The 23,208-nt window shown below is 34.8% G+C and overlaps 1 protein-coding gene across 1 annotated transcript in view; it reads left to right on the top strand.

Moving 5' to 3' along the window:
* The window catches only part of MYCT1 (MYC target 1), a 78,496-nt gene that overhangs the window by 43,310 nt on the left and 11,978 nt on the right, over positions 1-23,208 (top strand). The window lies entirely within an intron of this gene.

Here is a 23,208-nt window from a genome sequence, read left to right as displayed (position 1 = left end):
AGATTTTTAAATATTTGCAATGGGGTTTTTAAAGTCCTTTAGTGGAAAAAGGGCATTTCCTGGAAATTCCGTAATGACCAGTTTCTCTGGAGGGATGGAGGACTGTGTTGTTTATTTTTTAATCCAAAGACTTGAACCGCATTCTCTCTGAGGGAACTTACTTGCTTTTCCCCTTTTCTGAAAATTCTCTTCCCCCTGGTAACATGGTTGTTATTGGCATATGCATTTTTAGAACATAGTTACCCTATTAATATATCTATCTATATCTATCTATATGTACACATAATATATACACACACACACATATATGTGTGTGTGTGTGTATATATATATATATACATATATATACATACATATGTACATACATAATATTCAAGAACTGCTGACAGTCTGGATATAGAAGAATAAGCATTAATCCTTGAAAAATGCAGATGCCTAAGGAATAATGGGCATATTGTGTGCTGTAATGACTTGTGGCAGGTTACTAGAGTTTGTACTGTAAGTGTAGGAATCAGACAAGTGCATAAATCACAAATAAAAACAAAAAAGATTTGCGCTAAAGTGAGAATAACTTCTAAACAATATCTGTCTATTGTTACTTGTTTCTTAATGGGAACATTGGCAATTCACTCTAAATGGTTTGTAAAACTGGTTTGATATTCTTCTTCCATCTTGCCTACCAAGAACTCAACTTAGACTATGATGCAGTAGCCCTTCCAGGAGGTTGAGTGAAGACATGTGTCCCATAGCTCTCAAAACACAGAGGCACTACAGATTTGCCATAGCTAGTAATCAGAACTATGGGTGGTGAAATCATTCTACATTGTTTACACTTAAGTGACCAGGGCTTAACATGAGGTCATTTTTTTAAAACCAAGTGCTGTCTTCCTATCTCCAGATACACATTGAAGAGGAGGATGTTTGTGCTTAAGGTGACATTGTTTTTGTTCAGTAACATAGTTAAGCAAGAATGTTTCTGAAGTGTCCCATTACTTAAGTAAACTTTATTTTTTTCCAAAATAAAGAGTATTTGTATTATTTGCCATTCATAAAATCCCTCCATATTACAAAATCCTTATGCCTGCTAGTATAAATATAATGGTTTTGTTCTTAAAAAAAAAAAAGAAAATTTCCTTTACTCACCTTCTTCATTATCTATCCTCTCTTTTTGTCTACTCTTGATCATCCTACTCTGGTTCATGACGCCGATAATTATATAATCTCTCTCTATTTTCTGTATTCCTCAAAGAGTTAAAATTTCTGAGGTATCCATTCTGTACTCTTACTCTAAACAGTTTCTGCCACTACCTTGTAGAGTTTACTCTTCAGATTTCCCCTTTCCGTTCCCACTCCCTGAAAAAATATCTATTCTTAGAATTTAGGAGACACTACCCAATGCAACCATCTCCACCATTTTGTCTCTGATTATGAAGTCCATCTTCTAACACTCTCCTTTTGGTTATCTTCCTTTTCTATTTGCTTCAAAATCTCTTCAGTGGGTTTTTGCCTTTGCCATCCCACTGAGATCAGTTTTAAAGTACCAAATTCCCACAGACAATACCCAACACATGGGCCCTATCTTCCTTTACAGAATATCTCTTTTTACCCATGAGAGCATTCATCAGTGGAACCCATTCCCACTATCAAAATAAGTCCTATTTCTCCTTCCCTTCACTTTTCAATCCTTTCCCCTTCCTCCTCAGATATTTCCTTGTAGGCTCTTCTCCTCATGAAATACCAAAGAAATCATCTTTCATCCTCATTGCTAGGACTCAATCTTAACCAGATATGTCATTTACTCTCCTTTATCTTCAGTTGCCCTCTCTCTTTTTTATGCATCTTATCATTTTGTAATATAATTTCACACACAAAAAATGTTGATTCAAAAGTAGGTAAAAATCACAAAATTCCACCCATAATGCCCCACAACCTACCTTTTCACTGTTACCTCTCACCTCACTTTCATCTTTACTCCTGTTTCTTAATGTATGTTTAGAAAGAAATCCATTAGTGGTCTCTGTGTTGTTAGTGTGTTGCTCTTGCTGTCCTTAGCTGATTCATTACTTCACCCCTACTGCACTTCTGTTGTCTGGGATGTTTGAGTAGCAGATAATCTCTTCTGTTCTATTTTTCTTTCTAAGAATGTTTCAAACACCTCTTTATTCTTGAATATTCATCTTTTTTTTCAATTATAATTAAACTCAGATTTGCAAGGAAGATCACCCTGGGCTGCAACTTGAGCTCCATTGCTCTTCAGAACACATTATTCCATTTCTCTTGCATTTTCTAATGTGCACAGAAAAGTCTTATATTATTCAAATTTCTTTTCCTTTATATTTGGAGATCTTTTATATTTAACCACAATATTTCTTAGAGTTTTTAGCTATGGGTGTGTTTTTTTTTTTGAGGTGATCCATGCATTATTTCAATTGAGACTTCATTTTGTGCATTCAGAAGTTCCGGACATTTCTCTCATATTTTTCTTACATTATTGTGTTTAGCTTTTTTGATTTGTGTTCTTCTGGGAGACCTATGATTGTTAAATTTCATCTATGCATGAAGTCTTGAAGGTCAATACATTTTGCTTAAATTGAGAGCATGGTTTTTTTTAATGCTTTTTTTTCTTTGATATTGTCATCACTTCTGTGTATTTGCATTCTTAATATGTTGTACTCTCTTTTGCTTCTATGGGAAGACTTGCCACTACTGATTCAAGTTTTTTTTTCCATTTGAATAATTATATCTGCTCTGCAGGCCAATAAATTCTGTTTTCATAATTCTCATTTTTCTTTTAACCTACTTGGGAAGAACATGTTGGCTTCTCAAGTTCCACAGGGTCCTCTGTCTCAATAAGTGTTGAGTCATATTTTGTTTTATTTAGTAGTATTTATTCATAGAAACATATTTCTTTCTGCTGTTCATGTTTTTCCTGTGATTTATTTGCTTATGTTTGAGGTCTTTGTGTTTTCTTCCTCATGAAATTTTGGTAATTTTAGACCTTTTTTTTCCCCATTACTTTCCCCTATTGCTCACTTTCTGACTCCTCCTCCTTCATGGGGGTTTCCTTGGGCATTTGATCAAAAAGCATCTCTGCCTCCTCCCACTCTGGGCAATTCACAGTTCACCAGCCTAGGTCTCTGCCACAAGTGACTTTTAGCAGGACAGTAGTAACTCATACTGGATGCTCGCCCCTTCCCTTAGGCTTACTGGAGTGCCACACTGTCTCTCCCTGCTCCTCCCCACACATAAGGTCCTGTCCCAATTCCTCTGTCTATTAGTTCTCTGACCCAGGAATACAGAGCACTACAGCCAGGGTTGATTTCCCTTGTTTGAGGTTTGGAAGTCCTTGGCTGTGGGAAAAGGGGGCATTGGTGTGAGATTGATCACTAATTCAAGCCCAGATATGTGTCCTCTCCTGTTTCCTCTATTCTTCCACTGTTATAGAGATCTTTTGTAGAACAGAGTGATGCCATGGAGCTTTCCATGAAGGCACCAGAAATCTTCCACAGACTAAAGTATGGATCTCCAAAGGACTAGAAAGAGGGAGAGGAGACCAGGGTCTGAGTTTGGCTTTTGATTTAAGTGCATGGATCAGGTTGACTTGTGAAGCCTTGCTGTTGGTACTGTGGTGGTTAGTAGTGGGAGAGAGATGCTAGGTGAACTCAAGGTAGATATTATCTCATGGGTTTTGTCAAGTTTCCTTTGGGTTCCTGGTATCCTAGACTATGGCAACAGCTGAAATTGTTTTATCTTTGGTGCATATTTTCCATTTTTGAGACGTTTGAGAAGTTGTCAGGATCAGATACAATGTCAAGTCACATGACCTAGAAGTCAGGAGGAATTTTTATTCACTTTTACCTCATCCCTTATTTTCTGGGAGGGTTTTTGCTAGGTTCTTTAGTGTACAATGGATCTCCTTGGATAACTCCTTTGCTCTCATATATTACAAATGAAAGTTAATAACTTCCTTCTTCACATACCTAGGAGACTGACTCCACATGGTGGTTTCTGAATCATAGACTTCTAGCTCTTTTGCTCAGCTATTGTTTTAGACTTTCCAAGGGTTCTGAGGGATACTTGTATCTTCTAGTCAATATAGATTTTATTAAGATATTGAAACTAAGTCATTGCAGGAGATGAGGTTGACTTTTCTTTTCCTAGCCTTGTAATATTACTATTCCATTTGATGAGATTTTTGTATCATGAGAAGTATTATGGTACTTTGGACAGAGAGCTGGTCTTGGAACCAGAAAGACCTGGATTCATGTACTGCTTCTTAGATATACTAGCTCTGTGACTCTGGACTAGTGACTTCATTTTTCTGGCTCTAATACATTCTTCAAGATGTTAAACTGTGGAGAAGGAACTGACAGGGGCTATATTTATAGAAGGGATGATCCTCTTTTGGAACTTCCTTATACCAATGATATCACAAGCCTAGTATCTATTCATCTTTGTATCACTTTCTTCAAATGCTGATTCTTTCAGGCATTGCACCTTTCATGGAGAGTCCTTTTGTAGGATGATAGACTGTGGGTATTCTGTGCCATGGCCAATTTTGGAATCTTAATCCCACCAAGGGCCAAGTCCCCAGTCCCCAGTTCTCCTTGCATAAAGCATGATATTTTTCTAATCATATGGTATTGGATATTGAAAAGATGATATAGAAATATTTCCTACCCCTTAAAAATCTATTTACAGTTGTGTTTACATCACCTTCGACATTTAATTAATTGCCAAGTCCTACTCTTTCTTCTTTTGTACTACCTCTTATATCTGTTGTTCTTCTTTTCCATTCCATTGTCAGCACAGAAATCAGGTACATATGCTCTTACATCAACACAATTGCAAGAGCATCCTTATTAGTCAGTGTATTTCAAGTCATTCCTCCTTTCTAATACATTTCTTCACATTACTTCCTAGATCATCTTCCTAAAACACCAGTTTCAGTATCAGTATTCCTATTATATAGATAAGAAACTAGAAGTTTAGGGATAGACAGCTAAAAAGTATCTGAAGCTGGATTTGACCTCAGGTTTTCCTGACTCCAGGTCCAGCACTCAAACCACTCCACCACCTAGCGCATCCAAAAGTAGACTTGTGAATAGGATGTCAATAGCAGCTCTCTTTGTAGTGGAAAAGAACTGGAAATTACAGGGGTCTCCATCAACTGGGTAGTGTTCGAACAAGTTGTGGTATAGGGTTGTGATGGAATACTATTGTGTTATAAGAAATGATGAGCTCAATGATCTCAGAAAAGCAAAAAAGATGAACAAAATGGTGAAGAGAAGTGAGAAGGACCTAGAGAACATTTTACACAGCAACAGGATTGTCATTTTCAGAACAACTTTCAGTGACTAAGTCACTTTGACTATTACAAATACACAAATTAAAAATAAAAAATGTATGAAGAAAGCCACTATCTGCATCCAGGGGAAAAACTGATAAGATTCATAGAATAATTTTAGATACATGCCTGCATACACACACACACACACACTTATTTGTGTCTAATGCTAGCCCTCTCTATGGTGGGATGGAAGAGGGGGAAGAAAAATAATTCACATGAGAACTTTATTCTGTGTTTAAAAGGAATAGCACGATAGAGTTGCAGTTTCATATGAAATCACCTTTTTAATTATTCTATGTTATGGAAATGCTTATTTTATTCCATAAATTAAAAATGAAATATATATATGTTCTAAAAAGTATACTTGGATAACCAATACTTAATTTAAATGAACTCATCTCTTCTTGGCTTGGGAATCCTCAAAATAGGACTACTCATTTTCATGTTAAGAACGTTGCTGAAGAACACTTTTCTCTTTTAAGGCCCCTTCAATTTCATCATAGTCATTTTGGGTCTTGAACTGCCTTCCTTTGCTTAGTTCACTGGAAGGAAAGAATTCATAAGGTCACCCTAATCTATAGCATAACAAAAAATTCTATGGACTAAAATTCATTCAAAGCAGGGCATTTTATCCCCAGTTGATAAATAGTCAAAGGATATGACTGCAGTCTTATGAAAAAATGCTTCAAATAACTATTGATTAGAGAAATGCAAATAAAAATGACTCTGAGGTACTACACCACACCTATCAAATTGGCTAACATGACAAAATAGGAAAATTATAAATGTTGGAGAAGATGTGGAAAATACATTGTTGGTGGAGTTGTGAATTGATCCAACCATTTTGAAGAGCAATTTTGGAACTATACCCAAAGGGTTATAAAAATGTGCATACCCTTTGACCCAGTAATAGCACTTTTAGGGCTGTATCCTAAAGAGATCACAAAAATAAGAGAAGGACACACATGTACAAAAATATTTACAGCAGCTCTTTCTGTGATGGCAAAGAATTGGAAATTGAGGGGATGCCCATCAATTGGGGAATGGCTGAACAAGTTGTGTTATATGAATGTAATGGAATACTATTGTGCTATAAGAAGTGATGAACAAGCAGACTTACAAAAAACCTGGAGAGACTTGCATGGACTGATGCTCAGTGAAGTGAGTAGAACCAGGAGAACATTTTACAAAGTAACAGCCACATTGTGTGATGACTAACTGTTAGACTTGACTGTTCTCAACAATGCAAAGATCTGGGACATCTCCAAGGGTCTCATGATGGAAAACGCTATCCACATTCAGAGAAAGAACTATGGAGTTTGAATGCAGATGGAAGCATACTCATTTGCTCTTTTTTTCTTTTCTTTTCTTTTGTTTCTCCTTTCTTGTGGTTCTTCCTATTGGTTCTAGTTCTTCTTTACAACTTGACTAATGTGAAAAATATGTTTAATAGGAATGTATATGTAGAACTTATATCAGATTGCATGCCATCTTGGGGAGAGAGGCAGGGAGGGAGGGGGAGAAAATTTGGAATTCGGGAGCTTATGGAGGTGAATGTTGAAAACTAAAAATAAATTAATAAAAAAAGGCATTTTAAAATGTATCATAAAAGAATTCTTTACTCACGGTGGATGAATAATGACTACAGACAATTTTTGTCATCCCATGATGTGTGCATGTGTGTATATGTCTGTGTGTGTGCATGTGTTTGTGTGTGTATGTAATGCAAATCACACAAATTGAAAAAAATATCAGATAAGGACTAAAGATCAAAATATAGAGTAGGAAGAATAAATGTTATAAGAGTGATCTTATGTTTGCAAACAGATAAGGAGGAGCTACTGTTTTAGTTCACACATTTTAATATCATTTTAAAATTTACAAAAAGCTTCCCTCACAACCCTGTGGGGTGGATAGTGTCAGTATTATTATTCCTCTTTTACAGATGAGGAAACAAATTTTGAGAGATTAAAAGGTAAGTCCTGGTCACATATTGAATAGTTATCTGACGATGAATTTGAACCAAATTCTTTCTAACTCCAGGTTCAGCATTCTATCACTGTTCCATTTATAGGACATAGAAAGTATTCTTGGCTAAATAATAGTCAACATAAAGAACTCAGCTCTCCTTGGCTTTGGCATCCTCAAAATAGGATTGCTTGTTTTCAAGTTGTGAACTGTACTGGAGTCTTTCCCAGGTCTCAATTAGACTGAGGCAAAACTCATTCAGTGAGTAGGGCTAGGTAAGAAATGAGGCAAAAGATGGGCCAGTTTGTCTACTTTAAGAAATGGATAGAAACTTTCAGGAAATGTTACAGAGATAATTATTGGTTTTATCAAGGTTCTCTCTTTTGGGGGGCAGCTATCTATTGCATCACCTAGCTGCCCCCCAAAAGAGAGAACCACACCCACTATACCTTAAATCAATAAATCAAAAAACTTTGACTTTGACAATCACGATTCTAGCATTCTTACTTATGAACTTCTCACTTAAATCCAATTTCCTTTCAAGTCATGGATTGAATTCCTGATATCAAAGGACAGATACACCAATAAAACATTATGTACATATATAGATAGACTGAGATATATAGAGATAGATGTACATATGTACATATATTTAAATTAGAGAAAATATTCACTATTTAACTAATATAGTTTGGAGAACTGGTTGTTAATTTGGCAGGAAATGGAATTAGAACCACAGCTTACACCAAATATACCACTGAATCCCAGCTGGATAATAATATTTTTCTTTTAAATGGAATAAAGTAGAATAGTTACCTTGATCATTGAGGAGAGATTTTTATTGTCTCTTCAACACATAAAAAAATTATTTAGAGACAAGATAGATATACTTGACTACCCTAAAACACAGTTGATCTCTACCTCCTCAAATCTGCCTTTTTTTGAATTCCTTGTGCTTTTCACATTCTAACTGACATTGTAGTTATCTGTATATATGTTTTATTTTCCTAATTAGATTCTATATTCTTCAAGGTAAAGTATGTGTTTTGTTTCACTTCTGTATCCCCAGTACCTAGAAAACTAGAGATCTTGTATATATTTGCTTAATAATTGTCTATTATAATAAACAGTTAGCTAACTGAAGTACTCTCAAGAATTTCTTCCAATATACTAGATCAGATCCCACTGGCCTCAAACAGGCAATATAGCATCAAAAAGGGCACTTTTTTCTCAGAAAGAAGTCTGCATAATTAGTGAGGGAATCTGGCTTGGGAATTGTTAAGGTGTGAACAGAAGTATGGAAATATTGTGTGATTTATTTATTTAAATGCATAAGCCTCTTTTGTTGTGTTTTCCCCTGTTTACAGTATATTTACAGATTTCCTGCAATTTGAATTTCTTACATATAAATTATTTTAGATCTATTTCATGTTCTATTTACTTCTGAAAACTTAAAATTTAAAGTCCTTGGTTTATATGACTTAAGCAGCATTTTTATTATGAAGTGTTTTAAGTTATTCACATTTTGTGGTCTTGGCTTTTACAGAGTATTTGTCTTTAAATAAAAATTTATAATGAAAATTTCACTGAGGAATTTTCTTACATAAATGTTACTAGATATAGATAGCTCATTTTCTCACAACATTTAGTAAATATTTAGTAATAAAAATGTTTAGTGATCTAAAAGTAAAAGCTCTTTAGATTTCTTAATCTTTTATCTTCATGTTCCCATTCTAGAAGGAATTTGAAATAGAGAAATAGGTCATTCTTAGTAATAACAGCTAGCACTCATGCAATGCTTTAAGTTTGATAAGGCACTTTACTCATTTATAGAGATGTAAACTAGATACTCAGTATGCATGTGTGTGTATATGTGTGAAATCCTACCACTTCATTTTCAAATATTTCTTTCAATTAGGAATAAATTCAAATAAAATAAATGGCTTCTGAGTAACAAGACGAATTGAATCCACTCTAATCTTAAAGTATGTAATCTTATACTTTTAATTAATACAATTGTGGTACAAGGGAGAATTACAAGTTCAAATAGAGGTTGGATAACACTAATTAATAACTACAGGGTATTTAGATGCTAGCATAAAGGTCATTGTTTTAGATATTTTATATAGTTTAGCAATCTTTTCCCAATTGTACCTCCGACCTTCACTGGCTTTTAAAAACAACAAAAGAAAAAATGTGATTCCACAGGGTTATGATCAGTACAGTTGCATTATTATTGCCAAAGGAAAGTGGTAATCACTGTATTTGCTCTTCACTAACTATGTTCTGGGGGAAAATTATTATTCACTTTCACCAGGAGGATTCTATTCAGAATATCTGAATTGGAAAGTATCTCAAAGGATATTTAGCCCAACCCATAACTGACCAAGGATCCCCTCCAAAATATTCCCAACACATTCCAGCCTTTGCTTGAAGACCTCTTGGGACAGTACATTACATAATTTGGGGTTGGTTCTTTTAGAAAGTTTTTAATTACATTGGGACTAACTCTACCTCCCTGAAACTTTCTGGCCACTGGGGAGAAGCAAAACACCCTTAGTCCCTTTTCCACATGCAGAGCCTTCAAATACTTAGACAGCTATTGTGTTCCCTTTAAGATTTCTCTACTCCAGTTTAAATACCTCCCCAGCCCTCCAGCCTCCCAGCCCCACCCCCAGTGCATTTTTTTGATCCTTCCTAAGGAGATTGTGTGAGAGGGTCTACTCTAAAAGGAACATAAGCATTCAAAAGATAACTGTTCATTTCTCACAAGCATATAAGTCTGCTGCTTCCCAGACTTACAGTCCCACAGGGATCACAGATGGTAGAACAGATATACAGTAGGATGCATAACTAGATCTCTGGATCTCTGCTCTCATATTTGATTGTTGTTGCTGAGAAGATCCATAGGGAATGAGTGGGAGGGGGACCTTATGGGCAGTTAACAAGAGGGTGGTCTGGCCTGTGAGTTCTCCCTGCACCCCTTATTAATAATAAAAGCATTTTAAAAGACTAGAAAGGTTTGCCAAACTTGTATATCTAGTTTAGCTGAACTTTGTTAAACCGATTATGCTCATTTAAGCCTTATGTTTATTACTTAAATGTAGCTGACTAAATAAACATTGGGTACATAGGAATGTCTCAGTTCACAGGAACTTGGCAGTATGTAGGTGAGTCAATCAGTGATCAAACAATGAGGCACTTTTGTTGGTTGGGGCATAGCTTGTCTAGTAATAGGCCAGTCCTTACATCATTGTATGGCATGTTCTTGAGTGTCTTCCCTATTCTGGATTGTCTGGATAGCCTCTAGTTTGCTGGCACCCATTTAAAAATGTAGTGCCCAAAAGGTAATGCAATTAAATTAAAAGCACATTTATTAAATATTTGTTGTAGGTAAAGAGTTGTACTAAACAGATGTGACACTAATACAAATACAAATATAAAACAGCTTCGAAATGAGATTCTACTAGGCAAGGGATATAACTTTAAATTTAAAAATTAAAAAAGACAAAAACACGATAGGTTCAAAGACTTTAAATTCTACTGGGAATGGGAATAGTTACATAGATAATTATTCTACCAGGTCATAGATTGATGGGAGCAAAAGTGAAACAGACAAGGTGCTCTAGGAATGTTTAAAGAGGGAGAATACATTATGAAATTGGAATTATCTAGATTGGGTGTATAAAACTACACAAGTGCTACCTTCCATCAGTGAAGTTAATTAGAAATTATATTATAAAATTAAAAGGATAAAAGTCTTTAACAGAATCTTAATTTTATTTTAAATTGTTGCCTTTTTTCTTTGTTTTCCAATTTTGCTTCTCTAATATCTTAAAAAGAATGAGTATCAGTCAATAAAACTGGATCTGTTACATTGATTAGCTTTTCCTCAATAATTCCTTGATGTTAAAAAAGTCCAAAATTAACCATGCATCTCACTGATGAGATTTTTCTCCTTTGTGGATTCATTGATATTAGTAAGGCTTAAGTTCCCATCGGAAGCTTTCTCACACACATCGATTAATAAGGTTAAATAAGATCAAATGAGTTAACATATGTAAAACACTTTTCAAACCCGAAAATCCCATATAAATGCTAGCTATTATTATAAGTTTTCTTTTCAATGCTGGTAGCAAATAAAGGTTGAAATTTGAGTAAAGATTTTTCATCCTCACCACACCAAGAAGACTTTTTTTTAGAGTAAATTTCTTAATGATTATTAAAAGCTGAATTTCACGTAAAAAAGTCTTTCCCACATTCATTAGTTTTCTCTTCAGTGTGGATTCTCTGATAATTCATCACTGAGGCCACACTGGAAGCTTTCCCACCCAATGACATTCATAACATTTCTCTCCTATACATTTTATATGTTTTGAGCTGAGACTAAAGACTGCCACATTGGTGATGTTCATTGTGTTTTTCTTCATTGTAGATTCCTGGCGCGTAATTAGTTGTATCCTTATGCCAAAGACTTTCCTACACACATCACATTGATAGGGTTTCCTTCTCCATTGTAGGTTCTGTGATATACAATAAAGGTGAGTCACATACTAAAGGCTTTCCTACACTGCTCATACTCATCGAGTTTTTCTCCCATGTGTAGATGTTCATTTACACTGAAGGTTTTCCCACACTCATCACACTCATTACATGAGCTTTTTCATAAGATGGATTCTTTGAAGGTCCATCAGGGTGGAGTACATGGTGAAAGTTTTCCTATACTGATCACGTTCATAGAGTTTCTCACCAATGTGGATTCTGTAATGTTGAATAAGGACTAAGTTTGGTGCAAATCTCTTCTCATAGCCATATACCTACTTCTCATATGTAAAGTAGGCCTGAAGCTTGTCTTCATCTCAGGAGATTTCTTTGAATTTTGCCAGACACATTGGGAGGGTCCAGTGCTGGACACAGACAAACTTCTATTCTATCTTTGCTGTTTACAGGGAAATAGACAAAGACTAGGATGTAGGGGAGGGTGGTGGTAACACTGTCATTGATCCTGAACTCTGACCCAAATCTGACTTTGACACTGTATACTTAAAATAGCCTTAGTGTTAGATTCACTTGATAGTACAATTACACACATACACACACATACACTCACTCACACCACTTCTTCCTCTCTGGGAATCCAGGTTTTCCCATCTTGGTGGTGAGTTCTCTACAGTTTTAGGATAAACTTCAGCTAATTCATAAGCAACCAACCTGGTTCTGTGCTCAGAAATGTGTGTTGTATGTATGTGGGGGGGGCAGATTGTTGCCTATTGTACTCTGAGATGGATTGTGGAGTGTTGTGACCCTGTATGTGCCATCATGTTCTAATTAAGGATGACTTGGTTCCTTGTCACTGACACTGCAAGCCTTTTGAAGGAGAGAAGTGAGTTACATATATGTTTACATTTCTGATTTATTCCAGCAAACAATAAATGACTACTATGTCCAAGGTATTGTGGTAGATATTTGGCAAAGAAAGCCAAAAAGTAATTTCCTTTAGGAAAGGATCAAATGAGAAATGGAGTCCTTAAACATCAAATATTACATATCCTCATGTAATAGATGAGAAAACTGAGTCACTAGGCTGTAAAATAAGTTATCCAAGGCCACAGTTGGAATTACAGCCCAGGTGTACCCTCAATACTTTAAGAAACCTATAGCCTGCCAGAAGGATACAACAAATATATAAAGAGGTACAAAGGAATTAAACAAGGGGAGAGAGTGACGACAAATGAGGAAAGCAGGAAAAACTGCAGAACAAATGGTACCTGAGGTAAACCTCAAAAGGGCTAGTATATTTCAGGTATGAGGGGAAGCCTGCACAAAGGCACATGGGATCACAGATCTAAAGCTAGAAGGAACCTTAGAGACCATCTAGTCCACTGACCTCATATTGCAGCTGAGGAAACTGAGGCCCAGGGGGTAGTGATTTTCCTAATGTCCCATGCCAGAAATAGAATTTGAACTCAGATTTTCTGCCTTCAGAGTCAGTGAGTCATCTTTCTACTGGGCCATTAATGAAGTTGTAGGAAGCATTAAAAAGTCAATTTGCCTGAAATTCAGAAAACATGAAGGAGAGGAATAGGAAATAAGACTGGGAAAGTAGATGGAAGCTAGATTGTGAATTGTTCTAAATGCTGATCTAGGAGCATGTATTTTATCATCAGAAGTAACAGGGAGCTGATGAACATTTTTGAGTAAAGGATGTTCTTAGATTTGTATTTTAGGAATATCAATTTGGCAGCCAAATGGAAAGTGGATTGGAGAGTAGAGAAATATCGTACCTTGATCATAGTATACATTGAATTCAAAATTTAACATATTTAGTAGTTGTTCTTCCCCAGAGTAGGCATTAGCCACTGTTCCAAATTCAGTCTGACACAGAGAGAATGCCTTCACTAAAATCCCATTTGGATTTCAGATCCTTGATGTATTGAAATAAGTATAGGAAACAAGAAGATTGGACTAGAAAAATTGCTATGGTCCTTTGCCAGTGAAAAATTCTGCAAGTATGCTCTATTGTGGTGAGAAATTAAATATTTCTAAAATGGGATAGATATAAGAATACTAACACTTTTTTCTCTCCCCTCCCCCACAATGCTCCATATTACAAAATAATCTGACTTTAAAATTCTTGACCTAATCAAAGCAGCTAGGTGGCACAGTGTAGAGAGCTTTAGCCCTGGATTCAGGACTTCACCAGGTTGTGAGGATCAATATGAGATAACATATATAATGCCCTTTGCAAACTTTAAAGCCTTGTACAAATGCTAACTATTAATCTGTAGGAGAAATCTTAGTCTTTCCTTTACATTTCTGAAACAATACCTTGTGCTTAAAAATTTAATATTGTTTTCATTGAGGACCTAATCAAAGGTTGGGGCCTGATCAACTTTGGAAGGAATCCTCTCTGAAATTCATTAGGGTAATAATTAGAGTAAGAGAAGGAAGAAGAATTTTCATTCATTTTATTAATAGACATATTTCTTGAGTTCTTCACTTTTGATGAGGCTGAAAGAGAAATCTTTAAGGGGAATAGTTAAAAACATTTTGAATGGTTTTAAGAAAATGATTCTCTAGGGTTCCCCAACAGTTAAGTGACTATTGCTCTGGGTGAAGAATTAAAAACTGTTGCCTTAGACTTTGACCCTGGTTTGATTTTGATTATTGAATTTGTCTGTTCTTGACCTTTTTAATGGAAAGTCAGAAAGATTTTCAAAGGCAGGTTGGATCTCTGTCCCTTTGGGTTTTATTTCTCTATGCAGAAATTCTTAGAATTATTTAATTAATGAATTTCTTTCTGGCAGATATGTGACTAAAATGCCAAGTACAGAGTTTTTCTTCCATACATGTATCAAGACATTTTGATATACATGATCTCATCTGATCTTCACAGCAATGCTGCTTAATCTGTTGTAGGCATTATGCATATTATATTCCTGGCTCTGCTTACTTTATTTTGTATACATTTCTGTATGTCTATCTTACCATACTTCTCATCTTTTCTTATAGCACAGGAATAGTCCATTACATTCCTGTACCACAATTTGTTTAGACATTCCCCAAAATAAAGCACTTTGCAAACTGTAAAGTATTATCTAAATGGTATTGTTATTATTAGTATTATTATCCTCATTTTACAGTTGAGGATACTAAGACTCAAAAAAGATCATGAGCCCTCTAATAGGGAAAAGGTGACAGCGCAAAGATCAGAACCTAGGTCTTTGAATTCAGTTCAACACTGTTAACATGATGATTTTCTGAAAGAAGCAATCTTGTTAGCAGCATGAGCAGAGTATTGAATGAAATTTACTAAAATGTTTAAAACCTTATTTTTATAAGCATAAATGTGTGTTACGGAAGCAAAGCATTAATTAACAAAGTCCAAGCCATCAGTATGGAGTATATTAAAACATCATTTTATGAAGTTATTGGAGGAAATATTTTTCAAATTCCCTGTCACAATTAATTCATACATGAAAATATGACAAAGAACTTTAATATTGGAAGGAATCTTAGCGATCGTGTAGTCTAGCCTTTTCCTTTAATAGATAAGAAAACTGAAGCCACTGAATATATGTATATACACACACATGCCAGAGGTAATATAATTCTAATGGAGTTGAGGGACCAATATCTAAGGAAAAGATACATATACAGGGTATCCAAAAAGTCTTAGTGCAGTTTCAATCTTTTCAATAGCTGGTTGATAAACATTTACCAGAAAACCCCTGAATATATGTGTGTGTGTGCATGAGTGTATGTATATGTGTATGTGTATATGTATATGTATACATATATATATATATATATATATATATATGTATATATATATGTATACATACCTACATACATGAGGGGGTATACTGGTAAATGTTTAACAACTATCTGTCAATAAAAAGTACATGTGACATACTTTAAGTTTAATCTGCATTATTAACATTTTATTCATCATTTTCTTAAGTTTAGACAGCGAATAAGACAATAAATCAAGTCCTTTTTTGTAGTTTTTTGCTTATTTCTGAGGTGAAATTGTTCATATAAAAAACTTAACAATTGACCAGTTTGTAATTGGCTAACTTAACTCTTACCAAGTTCAAGCTAGCTCTAGTACACCTTTGCATATTTATATATATTTATATCTCTACATACATACATGCACGTATGGTCTAGTCTAGCTTTTTTTTTTTTGTTATCTTGAATGCCATTTCTACCTTGTTTATAAACCCTTCAGATACTGTGTTGTTAAGAACCAAGTGTGTGGTTCTACCGACTTTGATGGGAAAAAGCAATCTGATAAGCTGGTTTTACAAATACTTTCTATTTGCTTCTGTTTGTAATCCTCCTATCATTTTTATCCTTGAATACCCTTTTTATGATTTTGTTCGGTAGCCAACCTTTCTTTAAACTTTTTAAACTGGTTTTACTTTTCATAGTTTCCTTAAGTTAATAAGACAATACTCATCATAATCACTAATCGTTCTTCTTTGTAAGATTTTCATAAATGACTTTAGCGTCTTATCCAGTGTTACTTTGTCAATCATATTGCCTGTGGTCAATGAGTCAGCTGTTTGCCAAGTAAAGCACTTTGTGGGTCTCTTTGATCTCTTCATTGTGGGAATTAATTTATGTTGGTTAAAGTTCTGGATAGGGGCAGCTAGGTGGAGTAGTGCATAGAGCACTGGCCCTGGAGTCAAGAGGATCTGAGTTCAAATCCCAATCTCAGACCAGACACTTGACACTTACCACTGTGTGACCTTAGGCAAGTCACTTAACTCCAATTGCCCAAAATAAATAAATAAATGAAATAAAACTGAGGAACCCTAAACTCCAGAACTATTCACAAAAAAAATAAATAAAATAACAAACCTAGGAACTATATGAGCACAACTACAAAACCCTTTTTAGGGGTAGCTAGATAGAGTGGATAGAGCACCGGCACTGGAATCAGGAGGATCTGAGTTCAAATCCAGCCTCAGACATATAACACTCAGTAGCTATATGACTCTGAGCAAGTCACTTAACTATGATTGCCTCATAAAAAAAGAAATAAAAACTTCTGGATGAAATTATTATAGTTGGTGTCAATGTCATTTCTTTTGTCCTGTCATAGTTTTGATTTTCAGCCCCTTATTTATCAAGAAGTTGGTTTTCTTTAGTTACTTTAAAAAAAGATTTTATTGATTTTTTTTTCTATATTGCCTGAATTTCCCCTTGTATTTAGTGGTATGCAGGAGTCAGTTCATACTAGCTCACAAGGGATGATTATTAAATTTTCAGTATTATTTACACCTCAAAATTGACATATGCTGCAAATCAAGGCTTGGTTTATTGTTTTGTTGATTGTTTTAGACTTAAGAAAATGACCAAGGGAAAATGTTAATGCAGATAAAACTTAATACTATGTCATGCATACACTTTCCCCCAGAAAGCTAGTTGTTAAAGCAATATCTGCATATACATACCTCTATATTTCCTCTTCTTCCTTTTCAAAGAATAACTGGTTACAAAGAGAGAAAGAGAGAAATAAGAGAAAAAGATAAAATAGATCAATATTGAAAACTCTGTAGACTATGGAAATACTACAAATGTTATATGCCTGTGAACCTCAACCTCTATAATGAATTGGGGAGAGGTGTCTTCTCATATCTTCTTTGGGGCCGAGCTTTTCCTTTATAATTTCATAACATTCAATTTTCATTGTTTAATAGTTATTGCTCTATCTATTTACATTGTTGTAGAAATTGTGTATATTATTTTCCTGGCTCTGTTTACTTCATTCTTGTCCCATTTATGTAAGTCTTTCCATGCTTCTCTTCCTTGTTTCTTATATTACAAGAGTATCCCATCACATTCAAATTAACAATTTTTTTTAGCTTTCCAGTTGATGAGCATCTACTTTGTTCCAATACTTTGTTATCACAAAAAGTGCTGCTATAATTATTTGGTGTATATGGGACCTTTCTTTTTGTCAATAACCTCAATAACCTAGTGGTGCATTCTTTCTGAGTAATTAACTGCTTAAATGATTTAGGTCTGTCATTTCACTTGCATGAAATATCTTTTTCTCATTTTTCCTGCTTTTTTTTTTAAATTGAAACTAATTCTGCTCTTAACTCTGATGAGTCAGTGGTCTGACTACACACAAACGTCTGACTCAGATTTAACTCCTACGTCCATAACAAGTTTTTTTTTTCTTGTCTGCCAAACTATAATTTATTGCATTCTTCATGGTATTATTTGGTGTTTACCATATCTAATGTCTACCAATTCTTTTTTTTTTTTGATGACAGTGTTCAAGATGTAGAGGTATGAGATTTTTGTGTAATCTTTAGATTGTTGGCTTCTCTCGTTCTTTCTTCATGTACCACACTTTGTCATATATTTCTCCCTATTCCCATATTTTCCTATGTTTGCAGAGAAGTCACAAAATATTAAATGTTGATTTTGAGGCAATTATCAAATTCCTCACAAATTTATTTTCTACCAGTTTATCTTCAGCAAGGGATATTGGTGTATAAGCTACAATTATTTTAGAATGGTCTCTTTGCAAATTTGTGTATTTGGTGTTAAAATAGATGATCACCAATAGCCCAAATCCAGTTTTCAGCACTTACTAGCTGTGTCACCCTTGGTAAATCACTTAACCTCTATTTATTTTAATTTCCTTTTCTGTAAAATGGCAGTAATAATAGCACCTACCTCCCAGGGTTGTTGTGAGGATCAAATGAAATAATTGTGAAGTGTAAGCACTATATAAATGTTGGCTATTTTAATTCTTATTATCCTGCAAAACAATATTTTTGTTGCCTCTAAACATATGGTAAGGCCGTCTTTGCCAATTCTGTTCTACCTTGGCTACTTATTTTCTGGTTTCCTTTGTAGAAAGACTATCAAGTTTGATCTGATTTAGCTTTTCCAGTAATAGATCAACTCATTCAACTCATTGGACATTGAACAAGACTGTCCCATACCAGCAGTCAAATTGAACTTTATATTTTTAACATCTTCTATCCCTTTTTCCTCTTCTTTGCTGTTGACCTTAGTTAGAAAGGAGGGATGCACAGGACTAGAACCATTTAAAATTTTTTCTTTGTATCATGTATTGTCAGTCCTCTTCTCTCTTAAATCATCAACAAGTGGCCACACTACTAGTGGTGAGCATCTATATAATTATCTTGCTTGGTCCTTGGGAAACAGACTTGGTCTATTACTAGTGCCATACTCAAAGACTTTCCAGCACAGCAGAATTTACCAAAGATTATAATTCATTGATATAGCCTTCAGAAATGCAGAGTCACCACCATAACACAATGAGGTATCAGACCAGAGCTTTGAGAAGGCTGAATATATTTAGATGAATCAGATGAAATTGAAGAAGCTGAAAGTCACTAGGAATAAATGTAAAAGTTTTGCATTTGCTTTAAAAATAGCAACTGAATAAATATAGGAAGGAAAGATGACTAGATAAGGGGCTAAAAATATTTAATTGTTTACAAGATTAATGAGTCAAGTGACATAACAATCAAAAATACCTCAGTTTTGGCCTATATTGTGAAAGCACGGTGTCAGTGCTCCTTTTCACTGATTAGACCAGTTTTAGGCACCACATTTTATGAACTGGATTCTGTCCTGAAGAACTTTAAGAGTATGGAGATGGGGCTGGAGACCATGCCACAGAGAAAAAGAAGGAAAAAATATAACTGTCTTCAAATATTTGAAGGGCTGTCATATGGAAGAGGTAGTTGAGTTGTTGCAAAGTGATAAATTTTAACTTCATATGAGGAAATGAACTCCCTTATGTTGAAAACTATTAAAAAATGTAATTGATTGCTTTGGAAGGTTTCCCAACATCAAGACCTTCAATTAGGGTTATAAAAAAGGATTTCTGTTTAGGCTTAGGTTGAACTTTAGAAGGCATCTGAGATTCCTTCTAACCCTGACATTCTATAACAATAAGCACCCAGTCTTTGGACATAAGATATCTGAAGTGTGCCTATAAAATACTGAGATTTGTTTAACCAACATGGGATAACATATATATGCAAATGTGTGTGTTGTTTTTCAAAGTATAGTCACCTTTGAAGGTCTGAAAAAATAATAGAAATATGACCACAAAGGGAATCGAGGTGGTGCAGCAAATAGAACACCAGGCCTAGAGTTCAAATTTGGCCTCTGAGACTTACTAGCTGTGTGACCCTGAGCAAATCACTTAACCCTGATTGCCTCCAAAAACTTTAAAAAGAGAGAGAGAAAGAAATATAACCATAGGCAGAGGCATCAGAACTTTTGAACTTTTATTTTGCTTCTGTTTTTTTTCTATTAAGGACAATGATTTCAGACTGTGAAATACCAAATAAATTTCTTTTTTGGTAACTGAAGCCTCAAAAAATGGGGAAAGAATAAGAAAACATCTAGCTCTAAATATATTCATCATCAGACCTGAGTGATTTTCCCAACAATTTCCCCATTGTTCAAGCCATTTCTGAAGCTATTTTTATAAACCAAGACATTCCATCTTACCATTTTTAGTCATATTTCATTTTTGAACCAGCCTTTTTTTAAATCTTTTTTGGACATAATTGTATCATTCAACCATGTAGTAGCTACCTACTTCATATTTATGTCATCTTCATATTTGTCATTCCAAGTAATGATTTCATATAAGTCATTGATATAAATACTGAATAATACAATGCCAAGGTCAGAACCTTGTAGTACTTTATGAGACCTTATTTAATGATTAACCTCTATCAAGCAATCAATACTCCTTGAGTTTGATTGCTAACCAGTTTCTGAGTCCACTGTTGATACTATCATTTTGTCTTCATCTGTCCTTCTCACTCATAAAAGTATCATGTAGAAGCTTTGTTGATAATTAGCTGGAATCCAGAAATACCCTATTTCTTTGAACTACTAGTCTAGTAATCCTATCAAAAATAGGAAGTGAGGTTAGCATGACTTTTTTTTTCCTGATGAGCTCATATTAGCTCACCACAATCACCATTTCTTTTTCCAAGTGTTCACAAAATCATTCGCCCTTAAGAATGCATTCTAAAGTTTTTTTGTTTTTTGTTTTTTGTTTTTTTCCCAGGGGCAGCTAGATGGCACAGTAGATAGAGTGTCTGACCTGGAGTCAGGAGGACTCATCTTCTTGAGATCAAATCTGGCCTCAGATACTTACTAGCTGTCTGACCCTGGGCAAATCACTTAACTCTATTTGTCTCGGTTCCTCATCTATAAAATGAGCTGGAGAAGCAAACAGCAAAATACTCCAGTATCTTTGCCAAGAAAACCCCAAATGATGTCATGAAGAGTCAAACATTACTGAAATAACTAAACAACAAAAGTTTTTCCAGTTCATTAGAATATAATTTAAAGAACCTGGACAATTCCCCTTTTGGAAAACCAGTACATTTGCCTGTCTCTCACTTCTATTTTCCACATTATGAATAGTACTCTATCCACTCCAGGTCAGACATCATAATGTTGGCATAATTGCATTGTCTTATTCAGAGATTGCAAGGTTTCCTGAGATAAGGCACCATCACCACATTTCCTCACCAGTATATTCTACTTCTTTGCTAAAGCTCATTTTTTTTTATCTCTATCTCAATTTCTTTATGTTTCTGTATCATGGACAGTTAGCTAATCATATCCTAAGAGGATATGAGCCAGGATTCCTTCCACAGTGCAGTAATAAGCAGGGACATCACATGCTCAGCATACCAGAACATTATTCCCATTGACTACTGTTAGAAGCAAAATGATTTGTCAGATATGATCAGTTCATTTGAAATGCTTACATTTGTGCCCGGCATTTCTATACTTTTGCTCTGAGGATGTTGTCTTCCCATGTGACTAAAAATACCTGAAGCTTTCCACAATTAAAGTTGTTGAGTCACACTTGTCAGTTTTTAAGGTTTTATGCACTGTTGATGAATCAACAATTTACAGAAACAAAAGCTTCCATTTAACTTAAATCCCAATACCAAGTTAAATGATGTCAGAATGTAATGCATAGTTTCTTCCCTGTGAGGAACAAAGAGTCATAATAACACAAGGTTCTAAAATCAAATGATGGGAATTTATATTTTTCACTGCATTCACTTCTTTCAGATTAAACTATTCAACATATAGACTGCTATTCTTTTTAATGTAAGTATGGAGATGAAGTGGCAGGGACATAATTGAGAGCCTCAGTTAGTAGACTCAAAGCCAAGAAGACCTGGGTTCAACTTTCATCTTTGAATACAAACTGCCTGGGTAACCCTGGGCAAGTCACTTACCTTTCAGAGTCCAAGACAACTCTTTAAGATTATAAATTGCAGAGTAGATGTGTGAAAGGTAAAATGAGTTCTTTCTAAAACCTCCGTATACCAATGAAATCATAGATTCAGCAAAAAAAAAATACTGTGTGAATTAAGAAAAAGACAACAAAATTAGATTCAACAAATATTTGTTGGGTATACACTATTTTTCTTTAACTATTAAATTGTCTTGGATTTCTTTTATTGTTATATCACCTGTACTTCCCAATGTATTCCTTCTCCTTTTCTATCCCAAGGAGACAGTCTTTATTTAAATAAAAATTTAAAAAGAAAAAAGAACAATTCAGCAAAATTTACTAATGTGAAAAAAGTGACTGTATGAAATGTTTCACACCCATAGTCCCCTATCTCTGTAAAAATAAAATGGGCAAGGTACTTTCTCTTATCTTCTTTGAGGGAAAGCTTAGTCATTCAATTTTATCATTTTGAATTTTGATTAGTTTTTATTATATCTATTTTCATTGTTGTAATCATGTAAGTCTTCTCATGCTTTGAATTCATCATATTCATCATTTCTTACTGCACAGATATATGCCATTACGTTCAGGTACCACAACTCTTTCAGCCATTTCTCAATTAATAGGCATCTCCTGTGTTTCTGGTTCTTTGACACTACACTCTTAAAAATATTTTGGTTCATGTGAATTTTTGTTTATTTGTTTGTTTTTTGTCATTGACTTCTTTAAAAGGGTAGCCTTGTCATCCACTGTTTTCAAGGAGTTGTGTACAAGGCACCACGAAGAATGCAAAAGTAAATAAGGCAGATTTATATCACACAAAGGAGTAAACTAAGTACAAAGACCTATACCATAAGACAGAATACAAAGGCACAAATGAGATACAAACAAGGTATTGTGGGGATTCAGAGGAGAGAGAGGGAACCATCACATCCAATCACAGAAGGAAGTGAAAGTTTGATGGAGGAAATGGTAGCTGAACATTAGGAGTTGTCTTGAGGGACTGAAGAAGTTTCATCAGATAGAGGTCCCAGTTAGAGAACATTCCACATGTAAGTTAAAAGAGCAAACATGGAAAGATGAAGAAAAAGCATATGGAAAT

This window comes from Phascolarctos cinereus, unplaced genomic scaffold, assembly GCF_003287225.1.
Source record: "Phascolarctos cinereus isolate Bilbo 61053 unplaced genomic scaffold, phaCin_HiC Scaffold_5;HRSCAF=322, whole genome shotgun sequence".
Taxonomy (NCBI): Eukaryota; Metazoa; Chordata; class Mammalia; order Diprotodontia; family Phascolarctidae; genus Phascolarctos; species Phascolarctos cinereus.
The sequence above is the reverse complement of the archived record's forward strand: the minus strand, read 5'-3'. Positions and strand labels throughout refer to the sequence as shown.